This window comes from Bombina bombina, unplaced genomic scaffold, assembly GCF_027579735.1.
Source record: "Bombina bombina isolate aBomBom1 unplaced genomic scaffold, aBomBom1.pri scaffold_871, whole genome shotgun sequence".
NCBI lineage: Eukaryota > Metazoa > Chordata > Amphibia > Anura > Bombinatoridae > Bombina > Bombina bombina.
In genome coordinates, this window is record NW_026513054.1 from 4,615 (window position 1) to 29,538 (window position 24,924).

General features: G+C 38.7%; 1 protein-coding gene across 1 annotated transcript in view; it reads left to right on the plus strand.

The window, feature by feature from the left end:
- Positions 1-727: 727 nt before the first annotated feature.
- Positions 728-24,924, plus strand: part of LOC128644684 (copine-1) — a gene marked incomplete at its 3' end in the record, with an annotated part of 137,667 nt that continues 113,470 nt past the window's right edge. The window contains exon 1 of the mRNA XM_053697195.1: positions 728-810. The remainder of the gene's footprint in view (positions 811-24,924) is intronic.

Consider the following 24,924-nt stretch of genomic DNA (forward strand, 5'->3'; position numbering starts at 1 on the left):
CAAGGGAACAAATACAATTTGATAACACAAGTAAATTAGAACATTGTTTAAAATGTAATTATCTATCTGAATCACAAAAGAAACATTTTGGGCCTCATGTCCCTTTAAGGCCTGGAGTGCATACTGCAGTTTTTCTCAAATTACGTGTGTATAGGGTAATGCTTGAGTGGGTCAAATTTCAACTTAACCCTACAGTGTAATATTATTAGAAATATTATAGCATTTATAAATGCTCTATTTTCATTGGTACATTCTCAACTGCAGCATTTCACCAGAATACCATTATATACTGTAATGGGGCTATGGGTTGAGTATTTTTACCACAGGAATGATGCCTGCTTCATGTATTTTCCCCTTTGAAGTTAGACATGTATGCATTTTTTCCTTTATTTTTGAATTTTAAATGCAATGTAAGAAATGTACATTTTAATCATTAAGATGTTAAGGAAATCTTGATTGATTTGTTCATGTGTTCTGTTCTCTTTGTCTCTTTTGTACTTTTAGAGGAAGTGATTTTTTATGTATTGTTCAGTAATTTATTTGAATAGAATGCATTTCTTTTTAGTTACCAGTGTTTGCTGTTTAGCTAAAGTTTTCATGTATTCTATTAAACATAGGGTTAATTGTGTAATCTGAAAGCAGGAAGGTTAATTTCCTATTTGTGGTGCTGTTCCTATGTGTGAATGACATGAGATTCAGCCAATGAGGCTTTCAATTTGGGAGCTGCCTCTTTTAGAAAGGAAGTTGCCCCACCTTTTTGTACAACACACAGGTTAGCAGCACATTTATTTTATTTGCAGCGTGCTGAAGGTAAGCTTAAAATTCAGGTCAATCTTTTTAATTTTTATGTTGTTTGTAATGCATACTGCATGAATTATTTGCTTAAATGTATGTGTTTGTGTTCAAAGGCATCCCAGTTAGTACTGTGCAGACATATACTCCCCTTTCTGCTGTGAACAGTCACAGCTGCTGCAGTTGTCCGTCACACAGAAATATTACGCTTCTACACATTTAAGGCTAAATCTTAAATTAAGGGGGGTGGGGGTAATACTAGAGATAAACATGGGGCTTCATAGAATTAAAGAGACATTTAAAGTATTTTTATATATTCAAAATATAAGTTGGCAATTGAACGCTGCATTGTTAAACAAGAAACAAGTTCATATGCTGGCTGATCACTTTTCAGCATTTAACTTGCCCAAAGTTCTTAAAGGGACAGTCAACACCCAGGAAAACTTTATCCCATACCTTAGATCCACAAAAAAAGATGTGCCTGCACCGCATCCCATCTTCAATACCACTAACGTTATATGTCTAATCATCGAAAACCCATACAGTTTTCAGCGGTAGATTCTGATTGGTGAATGACTTTAAGAAGAAGCCTCCTACGTAACGGTGGGGGGGGAGTTTGGCGGCCATATCTACCGCTGAAAACTGTATGTTCTTTCAATGATTAGACACATAACATTAGTGGTATTGAAGATGGGATGAGGTGCAGGCGCATTTTTTTTTTTTGTGGATCTAAGTTATGGGATAAAGTTTTTCTGGGTGTTGACTGTCCCTTTAATCCTGCAATATGCACTCCAGTGTTCCTGGGCCAATGGAAAATACACATTAAATTTAAGGGAAATAAAGAAGCAGAAAGAAAATGCACTAATATTTTAGTTTATTCTGAAACTTTGTTGTGTTCTCCATAGAAAATTGTTGGCATGCTAAAGTAGCCGGGTGTGTTGTAGCTCTACAATCTTGTTTGTGACAAGTAATTATTATTATACATTAGTTATTGCACTCACACAGATCAACTCCTAACATGGGTTAAAGTGTGACAGTTAAAGGGACATTACTCTGCTGAGTACAACTACAGTAGAATGGCTACTACTCACAGTACTGTTGTTTTCCTCTTGTGTCTGCAGCTGTCTTCAGTCATTCTCTTATTTTAACCCATTACAACAATTAGTTAGTGAAGCTCTGCATTTTCACACTGGGCGCCGCCATCTTGGAACTTATATTTTGTTATTTAACTGTGCAAAAAAACAACAAAAATGTACATCTGTCAAAAAGCAGATCTGTTGGAGTGCACTGCTCCTATCACAGGATACAATACATGTGCTGCAAGATGGCGACACCCAGTATTAAATGCAGAGCTTTAACAACTGAATTCTGTAATGAGGAAAAATAAGAGACTGGCTTTAATGAGAGCTTCAGGTACTGGAGGAAAAACAATAGTATTGTGAAAAGTAACTATGCAACTGAAGTTGTAACCTTTAAAGGGGCGTGAAATTCAAAATGAAACTTTCATGCTTTTTCGGCAAGAGACTCAGAGCTCGCTTGGAGCGTTTTTGTGAAGACTTCAAAGCTCAGTGCTCTAATGCGTGCTGGAAATGCTGGGACTTTTCAGAGCAAGGTCAGACGCTTGTAAACATGGCAGCCTCAACAAGCAATACGTTGTGTGTGTGTGTATATATATATATATATATATATATATGTGTATATATATATATATATATATATATATATATATATATATATATATATATATATTGTGTTATAAATAATTATTTCACAAGTGAGTGAGCTTATAGTAAACGTTCGAATGCGCAAAGGGATCTGCTGCACAATAATGGAGTACACATATATAATTCATATGTGAGACGTTTCTATTTTCATTCAATATTTCTAATACTTAAAAGGTATTAGAACTATTGCATGCAAATAGAAGCGTCTCACATATGAATTATATTTGAGTACTTATTGTGCAGCAGATTCCTTTGCGCATGCAAATGTTTTTTTCTAAGCTCCATCACTTGTGACATCTCCTAGCGCCACGTCATTGCTGGAGCAGAAGTGCCTGGCTCTGAGTGCTTTAGATCAGTGTTTTCCAAACGCGGTCCTCACAGACCCCCCCAACAAGAGTGCACAGGTTAAATAATAAGCTGATGGATGAGAGCAGGTTAGTAACCATGATCAGCTGATTACTTCACTTGTGTGCTAGTTTAGCTATAATGAAAACCAGGCCTGTTTGGGGGGTACGCAAGGTCCACGTTTGGGGAAACACTGCTTTAGAAACTGCATGCAATTTTTCTGTGGGGCAGATCACAAACTTTTTTTTTAAAGTTCCTGTTGGAGATATCTGAAACTAGATATCTCTTCTCATTTCTGCATTTCAGTTTAGCACTTTAATAGACATTTAAAGGACACACAACTGATCCCATGAAAACAAAGTTAATTTCTATGTATACTATCTTTCAAATGCTGTAGGGAAAAATTAGTTTGCGTAATCAAATTGCTTTCCTTTTTCAACCTCCTTCCCACTCATCTACCACTGTCCCTTCTGTAATAGAATTAAAGTGCTACAGCTTCTATAGAGAAAATAGCCCACACTCTATATAATTTAGTTCTGCAGCTTCTGATTGGCTGTAGTGTTCTGCTTCTATAAAGGAAGAGAGAGGTGTGAACTAGTGGGGAGTAGAATGAAAAAGGTAAGTAAAGTTTTTTATAAACTCATTACGCAGACTTTTCAGTTAAACTATTTTATTTATTTTTCCCTTGCAGCATTTGAAAAGTGTGTGTGATTAATACCCAGCGAGATATTCCTTTTGATATATATATATATATATATATATATATATATATATATATATATATATATATATATATATATATATATTCATTCTCATAAGCACAGACATGAGTGTTTGCAGGAACAGTAGTATTTATAGTGACATGTCGAAATATCTAAAATGTCATGTAAACCATCATATAAAGAAATTAAACTGGGCTCATGTGCGTTTTCATCTTTGTTTAATTTTGGTAAATAAATAGATCACTACCCACTCTCTCTGAACCTATTGTTTTCAATATTCATTATTTTGTTTGTTTGTTATGTTCATTTGAAAGATAAGTGTATGGATTTAACATTTTGCTGATAAATATATACTATTTTAGCACACAGTGTATGTTTACATTAGGATAAGATATAGCATTGACCACATGGTGTGCAGGAATATGCTATTAACTGATCCCTCAAGATTGGTCTTATGGGTATGTTTTTTTTGGCTAAGATAGTAGTGGCACTGTTTATTTTAGAGCCCTCACACATGTTTTGCTTTAAATTTAGTGGATAAATAAGTCATTTGATTTGGCCTGTTTTAAAATAGGTGTCTCATTTCCCTCTTAAATTGCACGAGTGGGCGAGTTAAAGGGCATCTTTCTCCTATTTTATGCCAAACCCCACCCACCATTTGCCTTATTTGGGGGAGCTAATTTGGGCTTTAGTCTGCAGATGACATATCTAGTCACAGTCATAAAGTTAGTATAAAGTACTCCGTTTTGCAGTTGTTATCAGTTAAGGCCAATGAGTGAAATATGTAGTAGGGTTAGCCTTGAGGAGTTAGCAATATGCTTTTCATGTTCTGAATAGTATAAATGGCAGAGCTAAATTGCATAAAAGGGGGCAAAATAAACCATGAATATATATTGCAAAGTTGTTTCATTATGCATAACCAAAACATTTTATTTACAAAAAATTGTTTACTGTACCTTTAAATTTGTTGACAAGGAAACACTATATAAATTATTTTCAGTGCCCTTTACCTTACACAGGTTTATCTTTGTAGCTTTAGGCTTTTTAGTCTGAGCTCCTTTTTAGTATTAAAATATTAAAATTACAAATTGCCTTAAGGGGAACTTGAAAAACTAATAAGCAGCAATATTTGGACATAGCATTTTTTTTTTATTTTTTTTTGTAGCTGTCCATGTCATAATGTAAATTTACAGAGAATCACCTCCATTGTACATCTTAGACACTGGTGACATAAATACAAACTCTGTGCAAAATATTTTTAGTATAGTTTGTGTTCATGTTAGCACAAATGTGCACAAAAATTAATTTTAATTTCTCTTGTTAAGTGTAGTCAGTCCACGGGTCATCCATTACTTATGGAATATATCTCTTCCTAACAGGAAGCTGCAAGAGGATCACCCAAGCAGAGCTGCTATATAGCTCCTCCCCTCACATGTCATATTCAGTCATTCTCTTGCAGCCTAACTAAAGATAGGTCGCTGTGAGAGGTCTGTGGTGTTTTTTAACTTAGTTTATTTCTTCAATCAAAAGTTTATTATTTTAAATGGCACTGGAGTGTGCTGTTTGTTCTCAGGCAGCTTTAGAAGAAGAATCTGCCTGCGTTTTCTATGATCTTAGCAGACGTAACTAAGATCCACTGGCTGTTCTCATCTGAGGAGTGAGGTAACTTCAGAAAAGGGGAATAGCATGCAGGGCCCCCCTGCAAACGAGGTATGTGCAGTAAATTATTTTTTTGAGGAATGGAATTGACTGAGAAAATACTGCTGATACCAATGTAACGTAAGTTCAGCCTTAAATGCAGTGATAGCGACTGGTATTAGGCTGATGAGTGTGTGTACACTGAATGTATTTTTCTAAGGAATGGAATTGACTCTGAAAATACTGTTAATACTGAAATAATGTATGAGCCTTAGCTGCAGTAAAAGCGACTGGTAGCAGGCTTATTAATAACACTTCATAACTTTTAAAATGTTAATCGTTTTTTGTGAGGTACTTGGTGATAAAACTTATTGGGGCATGATTTTTACCACATGGCCATCTTTGTTTTCTGCATAGAAACAGTTATCTGAGCTTCCCCACTGTTGTAATATGAGTGGGAGGGGCCTATTTTAGTGCTTTTTTGCGCAGTAAAAATTCAGTCACAATCTGTCTACTTCATCCTCCATGATCCAGATCGTCTCTAGAGAGCTCAGGGGTCTTCAAAATTCATTTTGAGGGAGGTAATCGGTCACAGCGGACCTGTGACAGTGTGTTTTGACTGTGTTAAAAACGTTAATTATTAAATGTTATCCGTTTTTGAGTATTAAGGGGTTAATCATCCATTTGCTGGTGGGTGCAATCCTTTGCTAACTTAATACATTTACTGTGAAAAATTGGTTGCTGTAACTATTTTGGTTCATTGTTATTTCAACTGTGACAGCTTTTTGTGCTTCTTAAAGGCACAGTAGCATTTTTTTATATTGCTTGTAAATTTATTTAGAAAAGTATTTCCAAGCTTGCTAGTCTGTTTAAACATGTCTGACTCAGATGAATCTCTTTGTTCACTATGTTTAAAGGCCAATGTGGAGCCCAATAGAAATTTGTGTACTAATTGCATTGATGTTACTTTAAATAAAAGTCAATCTTTACATGTAAAGAAATTATCACCAGACAACGAGGGGGAAGTTATGCCGACTAACTCTCCTCACGTGTCAGTACCTTCGCCTCCCGCTCAGGAGGTGCGTGATTTTGTGGCGCTAAGTACATCAGGGAGGCCCTTACAAATCACTTTGCAAGACATGGCTACTGTTATGACAGAAGTATTATCTAAGTTGCCAGAATTAAGAGGCAAGCGCGATAGCTCTGGGTTAAGGACAGAGCGCGCGGATGAGGTGAGAGCCATGTCAGATACTGCGTCACAGTTTGCAGAACATGAAGACGGAGAGCTTCATTCTGTGGGTGACGGATCTGATCCAGGGAGACTGGATTCAGAGATTTCTAATTTTAAATTTAAGCTTGAGAACCTCCGCATATTGCTAGGGGAGGTATTAGCGGCTCTGAATGATTGTAACACGGTTACAATTCCAGAAAAATTATGTAGGTTGGATAGATACTATGCGGTACCGGTGTGTACTGACGTGTTTCCTATACCTAAAAGGCTTACAGAGATTATTAGCAAGGAGTGGGATAGACCTGGTGTGCCTTTTTCCCCTCCTCCCATATTTAGGAAAATGTTTCCTATAGACGCCACCACACGAGACTTATGGCAGACGGTCCCTAAGGTGGAGGGAGCAGTTTCTACTTTAGCTAAGCGTACCACTATCCCGGTGGAGGATAGTTGTGCCTTTTCAGATCCAATGGATAAGAAATTAGAGGGTTACCTTAAGAAAATGTTTGTTCAACAAGGTTTTATCTTACAGCCCCTTGCATGCATTGCGCCTGTCACTGCTGCGGCAGCATTCTGGTTTGAGTCTCTGGAAGAGGCCATTCGCACAGCTCCATTGGATGAAATTATGAACGAGTTTAAAGCACTTAAGCTAGCCAACGCATTTGTTTCTGATGCTGTCGTACATTTAACCAAACTTACGGCTAAGAACTCCGGATTCGCCATCCAAGCGCGCAGAGCGCTATGGCTTAAATCCTGGTCAGCTGACGTGACTTCTAAATCTAAATTGCTTAATATTCCTTTCAAAGGGCAGACCTTATTCGGGCCCGGCTTGAAAGAAATTATAGCTGACATTACGGGAGGTAAGGGCCATGCTCTACCTCAGGACAGGGCCAAATCAAAGGCCAAACAGTCTAATTTTCGTGCCTTTCGTAACTTCAAGGCAGGAGCAGCATCAACTTCCTCCGCTCCAAAACAGGAAGGAGCTGTTGCTCGTTACAGACAGGGCTGGAAAGTTAACCAGTCCTGGAACAGGGGCAAGCAGGCCAAGAAACCTGCTGCTGCCCCTAAGACAGCATGAAGAGAGGGCCCCCTATCCGGAAACGGATCTAGTGGGGGGCAGACTTTCTCTCTTCGCCCAGGCTTGGGCAAGAGATGTCCAGTATCCCTGGGCGTTGGAGATCATATCTCAGGGATATCTCCTGGACTTCAAAACTTCTCCTCCACGAGGGAGATTTCATCTTTCAAGGTTATCAGCAAACCAAATAAAGAAAGAGGCGTTTCTACGCTGTGTACAAGACCTCTTACTAATGGGGGTGATCCACCCAGTTCCGCGGACGGAACACGGGCAAGGATTCTATTCAAATCTATTTGTGGTTCCCAAGAAAGAGGGAACCTTCAGACCAATCTTGGACTTAAAAATCCTAAACAAATTCCTAAGAGTTCCATCATTCAAAATGGAAACTATTCGAACCATCCTTCCCATGATCCAAGAGGGTCAGTACATGACCACAGTGGACTTAAAGGATGCCTACCTTCACATACCGATTCACAAGGATCATTATCGGTACCTAAGATTTGCTTTCCTAGACAGGCATTACCAGTTTGTAGCTCTTCCCTTCGGATTAGCTACGGCTCCAAGAATCTTTACAAAAGTTCTGGGCTCACTTCTGGCGGTACTAAGACCGCGAGGCATAGCGGTGACTCCGTACCTAGACGACATTCTGATACATTCGTCAAGTTTTCAAACTACCAAGTCTCATACAGAGATAGTTCTGGCATTTCTGAGGTCGCATGGGTGGAAGGTGAACGTGGAAAAGAGTTCTCTATTACCACTTACAAGGGTTCCCTTTCTAGGGACTCTTATAGATTCTGTAGAGATGAAAATTTACCTGACGGAGGCCAGGTTATCAAAACTTCTAAATGCTTGCCGTGTCCTTCATTCCATTCCACACCCGTCAGTATCTCAGTGCATGGAAGTAATCGGCTTAATGGTAGCGGCAATCGACATAGTACCATTTGCGCGCCTGCATCTCAGACCGCTGCAATTGTGCATGCTAAGTCAGTGGAATGGGGATTACTCAGATTTGTCCCCCCTGCTAAATCTGGATCAAGAGACCAGAGATTCTCTTCTATGGTGGCTTTCTCGGCCACATCTGTCCAAGGGGATGACCTTTCGCAGGCCAGATTGGACGATTGTAACAGACGCCAGCCTTCTAGGCTGGGGCGCAGTCTGGAACTCCCTGAAGGCTCAGGGACTATGGACTCAGGAGGAGAAACTCCTCCCAATAAATATTCTGGAATTAAGAGCAATATTCAATGCTCTCCTAGCTTGGCCTCAGCTAGCGACAATGAGGTTCATCAGATTTCAGTCGGACAGCATCACGACTGTGGCTTACATCAACCATCAAGGGGGAACCAGAAGTTCCATAGCGATGTTAGAAGTCTCAAAGATAATTCGCTGGGCAGAGTCTCACTCTTGCCACCTATCAGCGATTTACATCCCAGGCGTGGAGAACTGGGAGGCGGATTTTCTAAGTCGCCAGACTTTTCATCCGGGGGAGTGGGAACTTCATCCGGAGGTCTTTGCTCAACTGATTCATCGTTGGGGCAAACCAGATCTGGATCTCATGGCGTCTCGCCAGAACGCCAAGCTTCCTTGTTACGGATCCAGGTCCAGGGACCCGGGAGCGGTGCTGATAGATGCTCTGACAGCCCCTTGGGTCTTCAACATGGCTTATGTGTTTCCACCATTTCCGATGCTTCCTCGTTTGATTGCCAAGATCAAACAGGAGAGAGCTTCGGTGATTCTGATAGCGCCTGCGTGGCCACGCAGGACCTGGTATGCAGACCTAGTGGACATGTCGTCCTGCCCACCGTGGTCTCTGCCTCTGAGACAGGACCTTCTAATTCAGGGTCCTTTCAACCATCCAAATCTAATTTCTCTGAGGCTGACTGCATGGAGATTGAACGCTTGATTCTATCAAAGCGTGGCTTCTCGGAGTCGGTTATTGATACCTTAATACATTCTAGGAAGCCTGTTGCCAGAAGAATTTACCATAAGATATGGCGTAAATATTTATATTGGTGCGAATCCAAGAGTTACTCATGGAGTAAGGTTAGGATTCCTAGGATATTGTCTTTTCTACAAGAGGGTTTAGAAAAGGGCTTATCTGCTAGTTCGTTAAAGGGACAGATTTCTGCTCTGTCCTTCTACACAAACGTCTGGCAGAAGTTCCAGACGTTCAGGCTTTTTGTCAGGCTTTAGCTAGGATTAAGCCTGTGTTTAAGACTGTTGCTCCACCGTGGAGCTTAAACTTAGTTCTTAACGTTCTTCAAGGCGTTCCATTTGAACCCCTTCATTCCATTGATATCAAGCTGTTATCCTGGAAGGTTCTGTTTTTGATGGCTATTTCCTCGGCTCGAAGAGTCTCTGAGTTATCTGCCTTACATTGTGATTCTCCTTATCTGATTTTTCATTCAGACAAGGTAGTTCTGCGTACTAAACCTGGGTTCTTCCCTAAGGTAGTTACTAACAGGAATATCAATCAAGAGATTGTTGTTCCATCACTGTGTCCTAACCCTTCTTCAAAGAAGGAACGACTTTTGCATAATCTGGACGTAGTCCGTGCCCTGAAGTTCTATTTGCAGGCAACTAAAGATTTTCGTCAAACTTCTTCCCTGTTTGTCGTTTACTCTGGACAGAGAAGAGGTCAAAAGGCTTCGGCTACCTCTCTCTCTTTTTGGCTTCGTAGCATAATACGTTTAGCCTATGAGACTGCTGGACAGCAGCCTCCTGAAAGGATTACAGCTCATTCTACTAGAGCTGTGGCTTCCACCTGGGCCTTTAAAAATGAGGCCTCTGTGGAACAGATTTGCAAGGCTGCAACTTGGTCTTCACTTCACACTTTTTCAAAATTTTACAAATTTGACACTTTTGCTTCTTCGGAGGCTATTTTTGGGAGAAAGGTGCTTCAGGCATTGGTTCCTTCTGTTTAAGGTTCCTGCCTTGTCCCTCCCTTCATCCATGTACTTTAGCTTTGGTATTGGTATTCCATAAGTAATGGATGACCCGTGGACTGACTACACTTAACAAGAGAAAACATAATTTATGCTTACCTGATAAATGTATTTCTCTTGTAGTGTAGTCAGTCCACGGCCCGCCCTGTCTTTAAGGCAGATCTAAATTTTAATTAAACTCCTGATAGCACCACTGCACCCTATGGTTTCTCCTTTCTCGTCTGGTTTTGGTTGAATGACTGAATATGACATGTGAGGGGAGGAGCTAAATAGCAGCTCTGCTTGGGTGATCCTCTTGCAGCTTCCTGTTAGGAAGAGATATATTCCATAAGTAATGGATGACCCGTGGACTGACTACACTACAAGAGAAATAAATTTATCAGGTAAGCATAAATTATGTTTTATTAACTTCTACATTCCTTATTTGTAGAATAAATGTTTTGTTTTTATTGCTATTAAAGGAGCATGAATGTTGAAATTTACATTTTCTTTCATGATTCAGCTGGAGCATGCAGTTTTATATTACTTTGCAATTTACTTCTGTTCTATTGGATTTTTTAAAAAATATATTTGTTATTGAGGATTATACACAACAGAGAAATACAGTTCACAACAGGTATAAAATACAATCATCAATTGCATGTCACCAAATTACAATTTTCAAATCCACCCCCATAATGCAATGTTAATTAGCCAATCTTGACAGAACCTTTATGTGGCATGGATCAGTAATATTACACTCGTGAGATATAACCAGAGCCTCAAATCATTTTTCTGTATATAAAGGGAACTTTAACAGTAACTGTTACTCAAAAATTAACATGGTGGGGAAGGAGGTTGGGAAAGGCTGCTATCAGCCTTAAATAGGAATATGTTTTAACCAACTAATTATATGTGTACTAATTGGTTTCCACTAAAGTGGAACTAATTCAGTGAGGCTGTTACCAAAGAATATCTTATTTGACTCAATTTAAATTAATCGACTTTGGTCAAAACTGGCCCACAAAAAGACTTATTCGATAAGAAAGGGTAGAAGGTGGGGGAGGGGGTAGAAGAGTAGGAAGCAGGTACAGAAATATTTGGGGAAAAAGCAGAGTAAGGGAAGGGTGGATAGTTAGACGTGCAACATAGCTGTCCTTCTTTGTTTATTTGGTCCATTTTTATTAGTGACTTTCTATCCAGTCAAACCATGTCTCCCTGTAGTTGTCCAACCTATCTTGATCCTTAGCAACAAACCTTTCCATTTTTGAGAAATAATTTACTAGGTCACACACATTTAAGATTAGGGGGGTTCAGACTGCTTCCATTCTCTCGCTAAACAAAGTTTAGCTGCCGCTAGTATATAGATTAGTAGTCTTTTTGTATGTGCTGGAATTGAATCTTCAAACGTGTAGTAGGGCCAATTGTAGAGTTATGAGGATATCTATGTTCAAAGTTTAAAGTAGCACCCTGATGGCCTGCTAAGGTGGTACCAACTTTGGACTTGACCACCATATGTGCATATCTATTCTGAACTCTGCGAGGAACTGGTCGACTTTCTAGCTACCTTTGTGGGTACTCTATGCCATTTTAATACCACTTTCATATGTTTTTTTAGTATTGTCACACAACGTAGTTTTTTTTTCATTAGGGATACTGCCTTACTTAAAGGCTTGGAGTAATGAACAAGGTATAGTTATAACAGAACAGGATCTATTTACCACGGGAGTCTCAATGAGTGATCTCTTAGTAAAGCATAATGGAATGAGAGGTCCAAGTTTGTTCCTGCCCTTATTCCATCTCTCTTCACATTTAGTCACATCTCTTAGAGAATTTCTCGGGAACTCCTAAGATTTAATTCGGCTTAGCAGTCAAACTCTCAACGAAACCACAAAGGGGCTTCATCCGATGTATTGGTCAATCGGAATGTTTTAACCATACTTCCTTTGGTGTAGAAGTCTTATGCTTGTAGCATACCTATCCTCTTCCAGTATTCCAAATGGATAATCTGGAAGTCCCACATCAGACCAGTTAACTTATGAATAGGTGATTGGTGTGGTGATATGTCAGCGTGGTGCCTGAGGTCATGCCATATAATATTTTGTTTAACTATAGGATTGCTAATCTGGTTGGCTAGGGTTTTGTTTCGGGACCCAGATAGCGTCTGCTAGATTGATTCCCTGTGTTAGAGACAGTTCTTCTAGTCGGTACCATCCTGGCCTTTCCCTTTTCGGGCACCAGGCCTACCGCCTCATAGTATAAAATGATATTAGGGAATGAGATACACTCTTTAGAAAATTGCCTTTGCAAAGTCTTATGTGCTATTAAGGAATATTTAAGGAATACTTGATGGATTTGATGTAGGTCTTATGCGGAACATTATAGGTAAGCATCTGAAGAGGTATAAGGCCTTTGGAAATAAGGACATTTTGCATATTGCTGCAACCCGAACAAGCCAAGAAATTTCCCTATGGTCCCATTGCAGCGTGAGTGCTTTAATATGGATAAATTGTCAAATTTATGTTCAGAGTATTTTCTATATCTGCACTCAGCTTGATTCCTAGATGTGATAGGTGGCTAGTGGACCATTGGAATTTAAACTGTTGCTGTAGGTCTGAAAAATGGTCAGGAGGTATGTTAATAGCATATGCTTCGGTTTTGGATATAATAGTTTTATAATAGCTAAATCTGCTAAATTTTTCTATCAATTGAAACACAGATGGAATGGAGGTATCTGGGTTAGTTAGAAGTGTGACATTGTCCACAAAGAGGACAATTTTATTCCTCTTGTGTACCATATGGAATCCCTGAGATCAAACCAGAAGTACGAATAGCTTGGGCAAATGGTTCCATTACTAGGGCAAATATCAAAGGGGACATCCTTGCCTTGTACCATTTGTAATAGATATTTCAGGTGAGCAGAAGCCCGTACCTCTAATTTTGGCAAATGGCGAAGAGTAGAGCCCTTTAATAGCCGGAATTACTGGTGGGGGGAAAACCAAAAACATTTAATACTTCCCATAGGTTCTCCCACCGGACCCTGTTGAAAAGGCCTTTTCCGCATCTAGGGACAGTGCCGTTAGTTGGGTTTCCCTCAGGTTAGCATCTGTAAACACATGAAGTAATCTCTTATTATCTGGACCTTGCTGTCCTTTTGTAAAGCCAACCTGATCTACATGGATCAGGGAAGGCAATAGATTGACCAGTCTATCTGCTAGTAATTTTGAGTATAATTTTAGTGTTTATCAAAGAGAGAGGTCTGTAGCTACTACATTGGGATATATCTTTATCTGGTTTCGGGATAGCTATAATAGAAGCCTTTAGACTCTCTAAAATCTGGCCTTCTGATTTAACCCTTTGAGTGCCAAGCACTTTCCCACCTGGGTGCTAAGCTTTTTTTAATGTGTGTTTTTTTTTTTTTTTAATTTTTCTATTTTTTTTGAAAAAAAAAAAGTAACTTTTTTGTTTTCATTTTTTCAGACCCCCAAGACTTACACTGTTGGAAAGGTTATGCGATTACCTTTCCAATGGTGGGTCTCGGAGGTCTGTAGCTGCCTAGATGCCCTGCTCCTATACTTAACATTAAGTAAATAAAGTTGCGCGGTGACGTCATCACGTTATTGCGCCTGACCTCACCACGCAAAATGGAAAGCCCCGGCGATGCCTGTCACTCTACAGGCACGATTGCCGGGGTAGGAGTGGGTGGGAGCCCCCAGATCTCTCTCAAGGTGGGAGAGTGCTAGTGACGGTTCTGAGCCGTCATTGGCACCAGAGTGGGAAACTGTGACGGCTCATTAATTAAAGGTGGAGGTGGAGTACTGGTTTGGGCTGGTATCATCAAAGATGAGCTTCTGGGGCCTTTTTGGGTTGAGGATGGAGTCAAGCTCAACTCCCAGTCCTACTGCCAGTTTCTTCTACAAGCAGTGGTACAGGAAGAAATCTGCATCCTTCAAGAAAAACATGATTTTCATGCAGGACAATGCTCCATCACACGCGTCCAAGTACTCCACAGCGTGGCTGGCAAGAAAGGGTATAAAAGAAGAAAATCTAATGACATGGCCTCCTTGTTCACCTGATCTGAACCCCATTGAGAACCTGTGGTCCATCATCAAATGTGAGATTTACAAGGAGGGAAAACAGTACACCTCTCTGAACAGTGTCTGGGAGGCTGTGGTTGCTGCTGCACGCAATGTTGATGGTGAACAGATCAAAACACTGACAGAATCCATGGATGGCAGGCTTTTGAGTGTCCTTGCAAAGAAAGGTGGCTATATTGGTCACTGATTTGTTTTTGTTTTGTTTTTGAATGTCAGAAATGTATATTTGTGAATGTTGAGATGTTATATTGGTTTCACTGGTAAAAATAAATAATTGAAATGGGTATATATTTGTTTTTTGTTAAGTTGCCTAATAATTATGCACATTAATAGTCACCTGCACACACAGATATCCCCCTAAAATAGCTATAACTAAAAACAAACTAAAAACTACTTCCAAAACTATTCAGCTTTGATATTAATGAGTTTTTTGGGTTCATTGAGAACATGGTTGTTGTTCAATAATAAAATTAATCCTCAAAAATACAACTTGCCTAATAATTGTGCACTCGAGATATATATATATATATATATATATATATATATATATATATATATATATATATATATATATATATATATATATATATATATATATATATATATTCTCTAATAGGGTAGTTTTGGCCTCCTCTGTTAGTGTGGGCAAGTTTTAAATTTTTAGAGAAAAAGAGAAATCTCCGTCACCGAGGCTTCTTCGGGTCTCTCATATTTGGCTATATTGTAGAGATTATCATAGAAGTCCGCAAAGGCTTTCCCAATCTCAGCCGGTGCATATGCTATCTGACCTTTGTGTTCAAAATAGGGAATTCTGGCTGCCACTCTTTGACTCTTGAGTTTATTCACTAGCATTGAATCTGCTTTATTGCTTTTGTAGTACATAAGTTGTTTACATTTTGCAAAGGCGTTTTGAATTCTTTGAGTTTCAAGCTCCTTGAGGCAACCTCTCAGGCGGGAGATCTCCTCAGTTACCAACGGAGTCGGAGCTTCTCTATTTTGGAGTTCCACAGAGCGAAGCTCACACATTAATTTGCCCAGGGGGGCACTTTTGTTCTTTCTAAGGGATGCAGCTTTAGAGATGCATATACCTCTCAGGTATGCCTTCAATGCAGCTCATCTTGTTTGGTGTGATGTCTGGCCCTCAAGATTAATCTGCAGAAACTTTTCTATTTCTTCTTATATTTTGCGCAAAGGTAGGATCGTCTCAGAGAAATTTTGGCAGTTTCCAGGCTGGTTTTGCTGGTGGGAGTTCTGTACCCTTGATCTTGAAAGAGACAGAATTGTGGTATGACCAAGAGCAATTGTGTATCTTAGATTCCTGGATCACATTTAAGGTTCAGGAATCTACAAAAAAAGTTAGTCTTGAGTAAGACCGGTGAGGAGGCAAAAAGTATGAGAAGTCTCTAGAATCTGGGTGATAGGAGTGCCAAACGTCTTATAGCGAATATTGAAATATTATATGCCTAAACTTAGGGGCCGAAAATTAAGAGGAGTCTAAATTTTTATTAGAGGGAAGCCGTGGGTCCCAGACAAGATTAAAGTCCCCGCCCAGAACAATAGTTCCTTGATTTATTCTATCTGTCTGCAAAGTTAAGGATCTTTTTTAGGAACGTCATCTGTCCCTGGTTTGGAGTGTGTATGTGTGTGTGTGTGTGTGTACCAACGTGAAAATTTGGTTATTTCGTTAACAGATCAGGATGAGGAAACGTTGCTCCCCATCCTGTTCCACGTGTATTGGATGGAAGGATATGTTTTTATTGACCAAGATAGAGACCCCTCTACTTTTTCATGGTAGGTAGAATTGTAGACCACTGGGAATTGTGGAAATTGTCGGAATTTGGGATGTCGCCCAGTGGGTTTCCTGTAAAAAGTCTACTTCAGTTTTTAGGAAGGGTGTTTTTTTTTTTTTTTTTTTTTTTTTTTTAGCAAGCTATGCTTACTAGGGGAATTTAGTCCCTTAGTATTTAGAGTCGTGAAGTGTAGTAATGTTGTATGAGTCATTGTTGGGGGAGAAGTAGGAGGAAAACTAGAGGATAGGAGGGGGAAAAGGGAGGGAGTAAAATAGAGATCAAGCCTTGGAGCGCTAATCTATCAAAGAAACCAGGGAAGCCCAGTAGTTTAGGTTAGGCACTGATAGCCACTTATATAGAGTCCCTCTCAGGAACTACTATCCAATATTAAATTTCCAGAAGTACAATTACACACTCGAAAAGGGGATTGGAATTATCAATCTGCGTTCTAGCTTTTACTAAGTAGACTTTGTTTAGTGGGGGGGGGGAAGAGTAACTTAATAGTTATCTGCCAAAGAAACGGACTGACACCCTGGTGACCAGATATACGATAATAAAGCTGCAGGTCTCTCCTCGAACCTTAGTTTATAGGAAATCTGGTGGGACTTGAATATCATGAGCTACTTATGAATCGGGGGGGAAAGTCTCAGACATTAAAAGGTCTACCGGCTTCACTTCGGGGGAGTCAAAGAGGGATCTGCCATGTCTGGTACCCACATTCTATAGTGTGTGTATGAAATTGTTTGGATGATTAAAGGGAAACTAAACCCACATTTTATCTTTCATGCTTCAGATAGAGCGTGCAATTTTAAGCAACTTTCTAATTTACTCCTATTATCAAAATTTAATCATCTATATCTATATCGCAGGCCCATACTGTCCAAGGTCTGAATCAGAATTTGTCTGGCTCCTTAGCTTAGATGTCGTCTTTTTCAAATCAAGAGAACAAAGATAAATTGATACTAGGAGTAAGTTATAAAGTTGCTTAAAATTGAATGCTCTATCTGAATCGTGAAAGGAAAAAAATTGGGTTTAGTGTCCCGTTAAAGTCAAAATATTTTGCACAGTGAAATACATGTAAGCTAGTCTATGGTCTTCAATGTAAGTGTTAGGAGGCCTGGATAAGGGTTGTGTGTTTAAGGAAGGATGGGTGTATGCTAAGATGAGATTATGAGTAAAACTAATATAAAGCATTAACATATAGAACCACAGATGCAACAATCTATTTTTTAGAATCCACAGATAATAGCAAGGGACTATGTAATTACTCCAATTAATATGGTCTAAGTCTGAGGCCTCTTAGATCAGGGCTAATGTGTGTCTATATGGGTCTACCACTCAACTGACCTAGGACTTGACCGTAAGAAAAACTTTTCAGCTCTGGTGGTGATGCTAGTTTGTCCTACTGGGAATCATGGCCTGCCCGCAGGCCCCCAAACTAGACAGAACTGGGGTGTCAGCTGCACAAAAGGCTGAGTATGGTCCCCCGCTCAAAACAGAGTAGCATGGACTCAATGTGGAGTCTATATGTAACTAAACCAATTCAACTTTGAAGAATTCTAACATTTCAACCTTATCAAAGTAACAATTAACAGTCTTCACAGATTAAACATACTTCGCATGTAAAACACATTTCTCTAGGTAATTAAATAACTGCCGAGACCATAAAAGCTCCTGCGTTGGAATGTCGGTCTGCCAAATTCATGACGCACTCTGATCCTTTATATTATGATCTGAATTAACACCCACACGTCAGGTCTATCATGGTCTTCCAGTTTTTGCATAGTAGCTTGTTCTTGGGTTTGAAACCACTTACAACAAAACAAATGTATCCTCACCAAACATTACCAGTTTTTATTCTGTAGTAGTTTAAACTGGTAGTGAGAAAGATGAGGCGCTGGAGAATTGACCCTGCTAGACTAATGTATTCCCCTCTAAGAAAACAGTGGTTGATATGTAGTGAATGTAGTCCAGCGCTAGATTAGCACGGGTAGAGTATTTAGTTAAATTCTATAATTCGAATATATTGTATTTTGTGATTGGATAAATGTTTAATGTATGTACTGCAATGTTGTTGTTATATATTTATTGTAGGTAATCCTAAGTATTTATCAACATTCAGTTAATAAAAAGATATAAACAGGTATATACAACTGATATATATAAACTTGTTGTCTAATGTGAACTTCTTATCTATATATATATATATATATATATATATATATATATATATATATATATATATATATATATATATATATATATATATATAAAAACACTAATAAAACATTTGTATAATTAGACAGAAATTTAATAACTTGTTAAAAGCATACATAAAATAAAAAGGGACGTCTCCCTTATAACATCGATTTCATCAGAGAAAACAATTGAATAACTGTAGTATATATTTCAGCTATTTGATAATCAGGTACCTGTTATATAGTGTAACAAATGATAATGTCCAGAAATTGGATTAAAAAAACTTAAAGATCCAAACGAGATGACCTCCCCGCTATTGTGGCGGGTGTGTGTTACCGGTCCGTTAGTGAGAGACTGGTATTTAAAAATATGTCATGTGACTTTTCCTACGTCACGTCACACTTGTGATCGTAGCTGTTTCAATATAGTTGTAATGTGACCAGTGATCCTTGATATTCTGTCAAGTGCTTATTATGTTGCAATTTTTTTAAACTTTAATCTGTATGTGTATCAGAAGGTGTATTCCCCTATTCCGTGTGTAATTAGGGAGTCTTGGGGGAGATTGCAACTTACGCTGGTCTCTTGGCACACCTGATTTCTCTTTTAGTGTGGTCTTTGCGGTCACATTCAGTGACTTGGATGTTAAACTTTGCGGTCACGTGCAGTGACTATAATGCAATCCTCGCAGTGTGGACTTGGCGGTCACTTGTAGTGGTGGGAATTGAACTTGTGACCTTTAGGGTAAGAGATGGAGATCTTAACCATTAGGCTATGTGTATCTCACTTTCTGTGTTAGCTTAGTGGACTTGGCGGTCACTTGTAGTGACTGTAATGAGGTCTTTGCGGTCACGGAGGTGACTAGTGGTGGGGTCTTTGCGGTCACAAGTGGTGACTAGGAGTAGAATCTTTAGCGGACATCAGTGATGTTATACAGCAAGGTCTTTGCAGTCACAGATTGTGACTTGCATGTATTAACTTGCGGTTGTATCTTTGCGGTCACAGATTGTGACTTAAAAGTGGTCTTTGCGGTCACTAACAGTGGTGACTTAGAGGAAATCTTTGCGGTCACTAGTAGTGACTAACAGAATGATCTGTATCGTTGGAGATCAAAGTAAAACTTGGCAATCTCTCTGTGCAACTTAGTAGAGCTGATTAGAAACAAATGCAGGTTGTAACAACGTCCAGCTGCAATGTTGCAGGAGGTAATCAGCAAAGGAAGTCTTGTAGTAGTTTTCTTTCCTTTCTTGGCAATTATAACAGCAATCAAAATAAAAACATAAAGTGCAGAGTGACAACAGTGTCAAGGTCAACGCGTTTCGCCCTTTGGCTTTATCAAGACATTGATAAAGCCTAAGGGCGAAACGCGTTGACCTTGACACTGTTGTCACTCTGCACTTTATGTTTTTATTTTGATTGCTGTTATAATTGCCAAGAAAGGAAAGAAAACTACTACAAGACTTCCTTTGCTGATTACCTCCTGCAACATTGCAGCTGGACGTTGTTACAACCTGCATTTGTTTCTAATCAGCTCTACTAAGTTGCACAGAGAGATTGCCAAGTTTTACTTTGATCTCCAACGATACAGATCATTCTGTTAGTCACTACTAGTGACCGCAAAGATTTCCTCTAAGTCACCACTGTTAGTGACCGCAAAGACCACTTTTAAGTCACAATCTGTGACCGCAAAGATACAACCGCAAGTTAATACATGCAAGTCACAATCTGTGACTGCAAAGACCTTGCTGTATAACATCACTGATGTCCGCTAAAGATTCTACTCCTAGTCACCACTTGTGACCGCAAAGACCCCACCACTAGTCACCTCCGTGACCGCAAAGACCTCATTACAGTCACTACAAGTGACCGCCAAGTCCACTAAGCTAACACAGAAAGTGAGATACACATAGCCTAATGGTTAAGATCTCCATCTCTTACCCTAAAGGTCACAAGTTCAATTCCCACCACTACAAGTGACCGCCAAGTCCACACTGCGAGGATTGCATTATAGTCACTGCACGTGACCGCAAAGTTTAACATCCAAGTCACTGAATGTGACCGCAAAGACCACACTAAAAGAGAAATCAGGTGTGCCAAGAGACCAGCGTAAGTTGCAATCTCCCCCAAGACTCCCTAATTACACACGGAATAGGGGAATACACCTTCTGATACACATACAGATTAAAGTTTAAAAAAATTGCAACATAATAAGCACTTGACAGAATATCAAGGATCACTGGTCACATTACAACTATATTGAAACAGCTACGATCACAAGTGTGACGTGACGTAGGAAAAGTCACATGACATATTTTTAAATACCAGTCTCTCACTAACGGACCGGTAACACACACCCGCCACAATAGCGGGGAGGTCATCTCGTTTGGATCTTTAAGTTTTTTTAATCCAATTTCTGGACATTATCATTTGTTACACTATATAACAGGTACCTGATTATCAAATAGCTGAAATATATACTACAGTTATTCAATTGTTTTCTCTGATGAAATCGATGTTATAAGGGAGACGTCCCTTTTTATTTTATGTATGCTTTTAACAAGTTATTAAATTTCTGTCTAATTATACAAATGTTTTATTAGTGTTTTTATATATATATATATATATATATATATATATATATATATAGATAAGAAGTTCACATTAGACAACAAGTTTATATATATCAGTTGTATATACCTGTTTATATCTTTTTATTAACTGAATGTTGATAAATACTTAGGATTACCTACAATAAATATATAATAACAACATTGCAGTACATACATTAAACATTTATCCAATCACAAAATACAATATATTCGAATTATAGAATTTAACTAAATACTCTACCCGTGTTTATTCTGTAGTAGCACAGACTAACATTGATCTCATAGTGAGCACACTTCATAGTATGTCTATATGTATTAGTACAGTAGAAGACAAAAATTCGTAGCACTATCATAGGAATGCCAGTCTGCTCTGCTGATTGTGCATGTAAGTCTCCAGGCCTAAGAGATCAGCAAGTTGTCCCCTAGGGCGTGTTTTCTTTGCCAATTCAGAGTAGCATGATCCCAATCAGAATAAGCAAAGATTTAGATAATTTAAATTAAATAACCTTGCCTAGGGCAACCTAACATATAAAATGTTTAGCACTCATTACAACTGAATGAATCCTATGGGGCCTATTTAATAAGGTGCGAGCAGACATGATCCGATATTGCCGATCATGTCCACTACACATCAATAAATGCTGACCGCATACGCAGTCAGCATTTATCATTGCACCAGCAGTTCTTGTGAACTGCTGGTGCAATGCTGCCCCCTGCAGATTTGCGGCCAATCGATGTCAATCAACCCGATTGGATTGATTTCAGGCGATGTCTGGGCTTCAAGCTCCATACGGAGCTTGATAAATATGCCCCTATGTGTCATAGTGAATCTGCAATGAGTTAATGCTACATAGATGGTGTTAAATATTCATCTCTCACTGAGCCTACATGTCACATATTTGGCTAAGACTTTATAGAACATATGATTATATAAAACACACTTTTAAACATTGTTTTTAATGCCGATCTGCTCGACAAGAACCTCCTTTCTTGGCTCCAGATAAGGGACTTGACTCGTTTCTTTCCAGGGTTTCAATTATCTTACTAATCACTCCAATATCTTTACGCAGTTCAGCTACCGAACCCTTGATTGCCTTTGTAAGTGAGTCTTGGAGGTTGTTGAGCTTCTGTGTTAGGTTGGTAACTATATCTGAGGCCATTGAACTTTCTAGGTCAAAAGAAGTTTGAGAACACTTTTCTGACGTTTCCCCTTCTGGAGGATTTGGTTCAGGGTCTCTATATACAAGTAGCTTTTCAAGCGGTGCTTTTACTTTTAAAGTGATCAGCTACAGATTTTTTTAATGTCATTGGAGTTGGCCTTCTTTTTAGACCCTTGTGGCATGATATAGAGCTCCTGCAACTATCTCTCACCAACCCATGTAGTATATCCAAGCAGATGTACAGTAAAAATTTAGAAGCAGAGTGCTTTAGTATCTATTCTCAATAATATAGCAACTTGAAAATAGGCCTATCTGTAGTATTCTGGCCACCCAGGTCCAAGACTAGATTTACATTTTCCAGTTAACATGTGGTGCTTGACAATAAGCCATCTTATAAAATAATCTTAATCTTCCACCATAATTTTTTTTTTTTTTTTTTTTTTTTTTAAAACCACAAACAGTCATGGGATACAATCTTTGTGTGCACCCTTAGGCAGACCCTCCTGCTAGTAATATATGGGCCTAGAGCGTTTTTAAAGATAGGTATATAGGAACTAACCAGCTTACTCTTCTGGCTGAGATAGGATTCAACAATGATATAGTTACTGCGCAATGAGGCCTATCAGTGGTTATAGCCGGTAGCCCTTTATTAATATAGCGGATCTGTGATAGCTTGTATCCGTGGGAGTCTTTAGTAAGCAAAGTCAGTAATGTTGTTGAGTAGGAAAATCCTTACTCACTATATGTCTGTGAAAGGTTCGGCCTTGATGTTTGTCTCCTGATTGCGGCAGCGCCATGTGGCTTTGGTAAACGTCTTTGTGTTCAGAGCCGTCTGGGTCGACCAGAGCCTTTACTCACAACCTCTTCTTTAATAGCACTATATTCTAGTATTGTTTGCAAAATTTGAGTTTAACAATGTTATACATTTTGGAGCACTAGAGAGTAGCAATATTTACAAATTAAAGCAATTCGGTCGTATATTGATCAATACACAACTTTACTGTCCCATTTAATGATGCCCAAATGTTGAAGCACTTGAATGTGATGCAAAATAGCTGTAGAAAGCTTGTCTTAGGACTTGCAAGGAGCATGCATCTGGCATGTGCAGGCACAGCCATGTTAATTCCCTTCTTAGTTTAAGGAAGTTTACTATGAAATCTCGCAAGATTTCAGTGACATCTCATGAGATCACAGTAAAGCAATGCATGACCTCAGCACTGCTAATGCTGATTGGCTTTTTGGAGATGTTCAGTTGACATTTTATTGTCAGCTTTTTATAGCTGTGCTGCATCACTTTCAAGTGTTAGCATATGAGTATTATGTTCCTTTAAAGGAATAGTATAGTCAAAATTAAACTTTCATGATTCAGATAGAAGAGCATGCAATTGTATGCAACTTTCTAATTTACTCCTATTATCACTTTCTTCGTTCTCTTGCTATCTTTAGTTGAAAAAGCAAGAATGTAAGTATAGAAGCTGGCCTATTTTTGGTTCAGAACCTGGGTTGCACTTTTTAAATTGTGTATAAATGTAGCCACCAATCAGCAAGCGCTACCCAGGTTCTGAACCAAAAATGGGCTGTCTCCTAAGTTTACATTCAAATAAAGATGGCAAGAGAACGAAGAAAAATTGATAATAGGAGAAAATTATAAAGTTGCTTAACATTGAATTCTCTGAATCATGAAAGTTTAATTTTGACTAGACTATTTATTCCTTTTAAGGTTTAGGTCAATGTACATAATACCAAAAAAAAAAAATGCCCTGTTACTGTGTAATCGATTCCAAATGTGTGTGTGGACATACATGATAGGTTAAAACCCAGTGGGGTGTGAGGAAAGTTTTACATTTGTTCTTTCAAGGAAATGCCCTTACTGCGTCATGAAAAAAGAATTTGAGTTTTCATGTCCCTTTAACATATTATATGATTGATGTGCTGTGATAAGCTGTGTTTATTTAGAAAAAGAAAATCTTAGATTTACCAACTATTACATTCATGTAAAAATTGTGACTACAGTTTGTTTCGGTAATACCAGGCTTACTAATTGCCAGGTCAGCTAAACACTTGTATAGTTTCCCCAGACTATAACAATTAAAATAAAACTTTTGAAAGTCTCTGTTTATCAGTGCAAGGTGTGGTATGTGGACAGTTCTTTCCAATCCGGATTTCAAAAAGAAAACATTTCAGTTCATATCAATCAAAAGCTTTGTATGATTCATTCGGCTGGAATGAACCTGGGGGAAGGGGAGTTTGGCAATATGCTCTATGAACTGCATAACCTGCCACACCACTTTATCCCCTGCTTTGTGGGCTATCCATTTGTTATGCTCAGTATTATACTCTATATTTATAGACCTCCATGTGTATGATGAATATGAGTGAGGACAGCACAGAGTAAAAATGTAGTAGCCTGCTCTTCTGAGATGTTTAAATTTAAACCAGTGTGGCATGTTTTAAATGTTTTGTTTGTTTTGTTTTTTTAAGGTTCAGGAAAAAAATCTTTTGTAACATTTGAAAATAAGGAAACTGGCTGGAGATTTTGTTTTTATAGTCGGTGGTTTTAATATATAGTTTTCTTATTGTCTTGTCCACTAACAGGCAGCTTAAAACAGTGATAACTATTCTGGGCA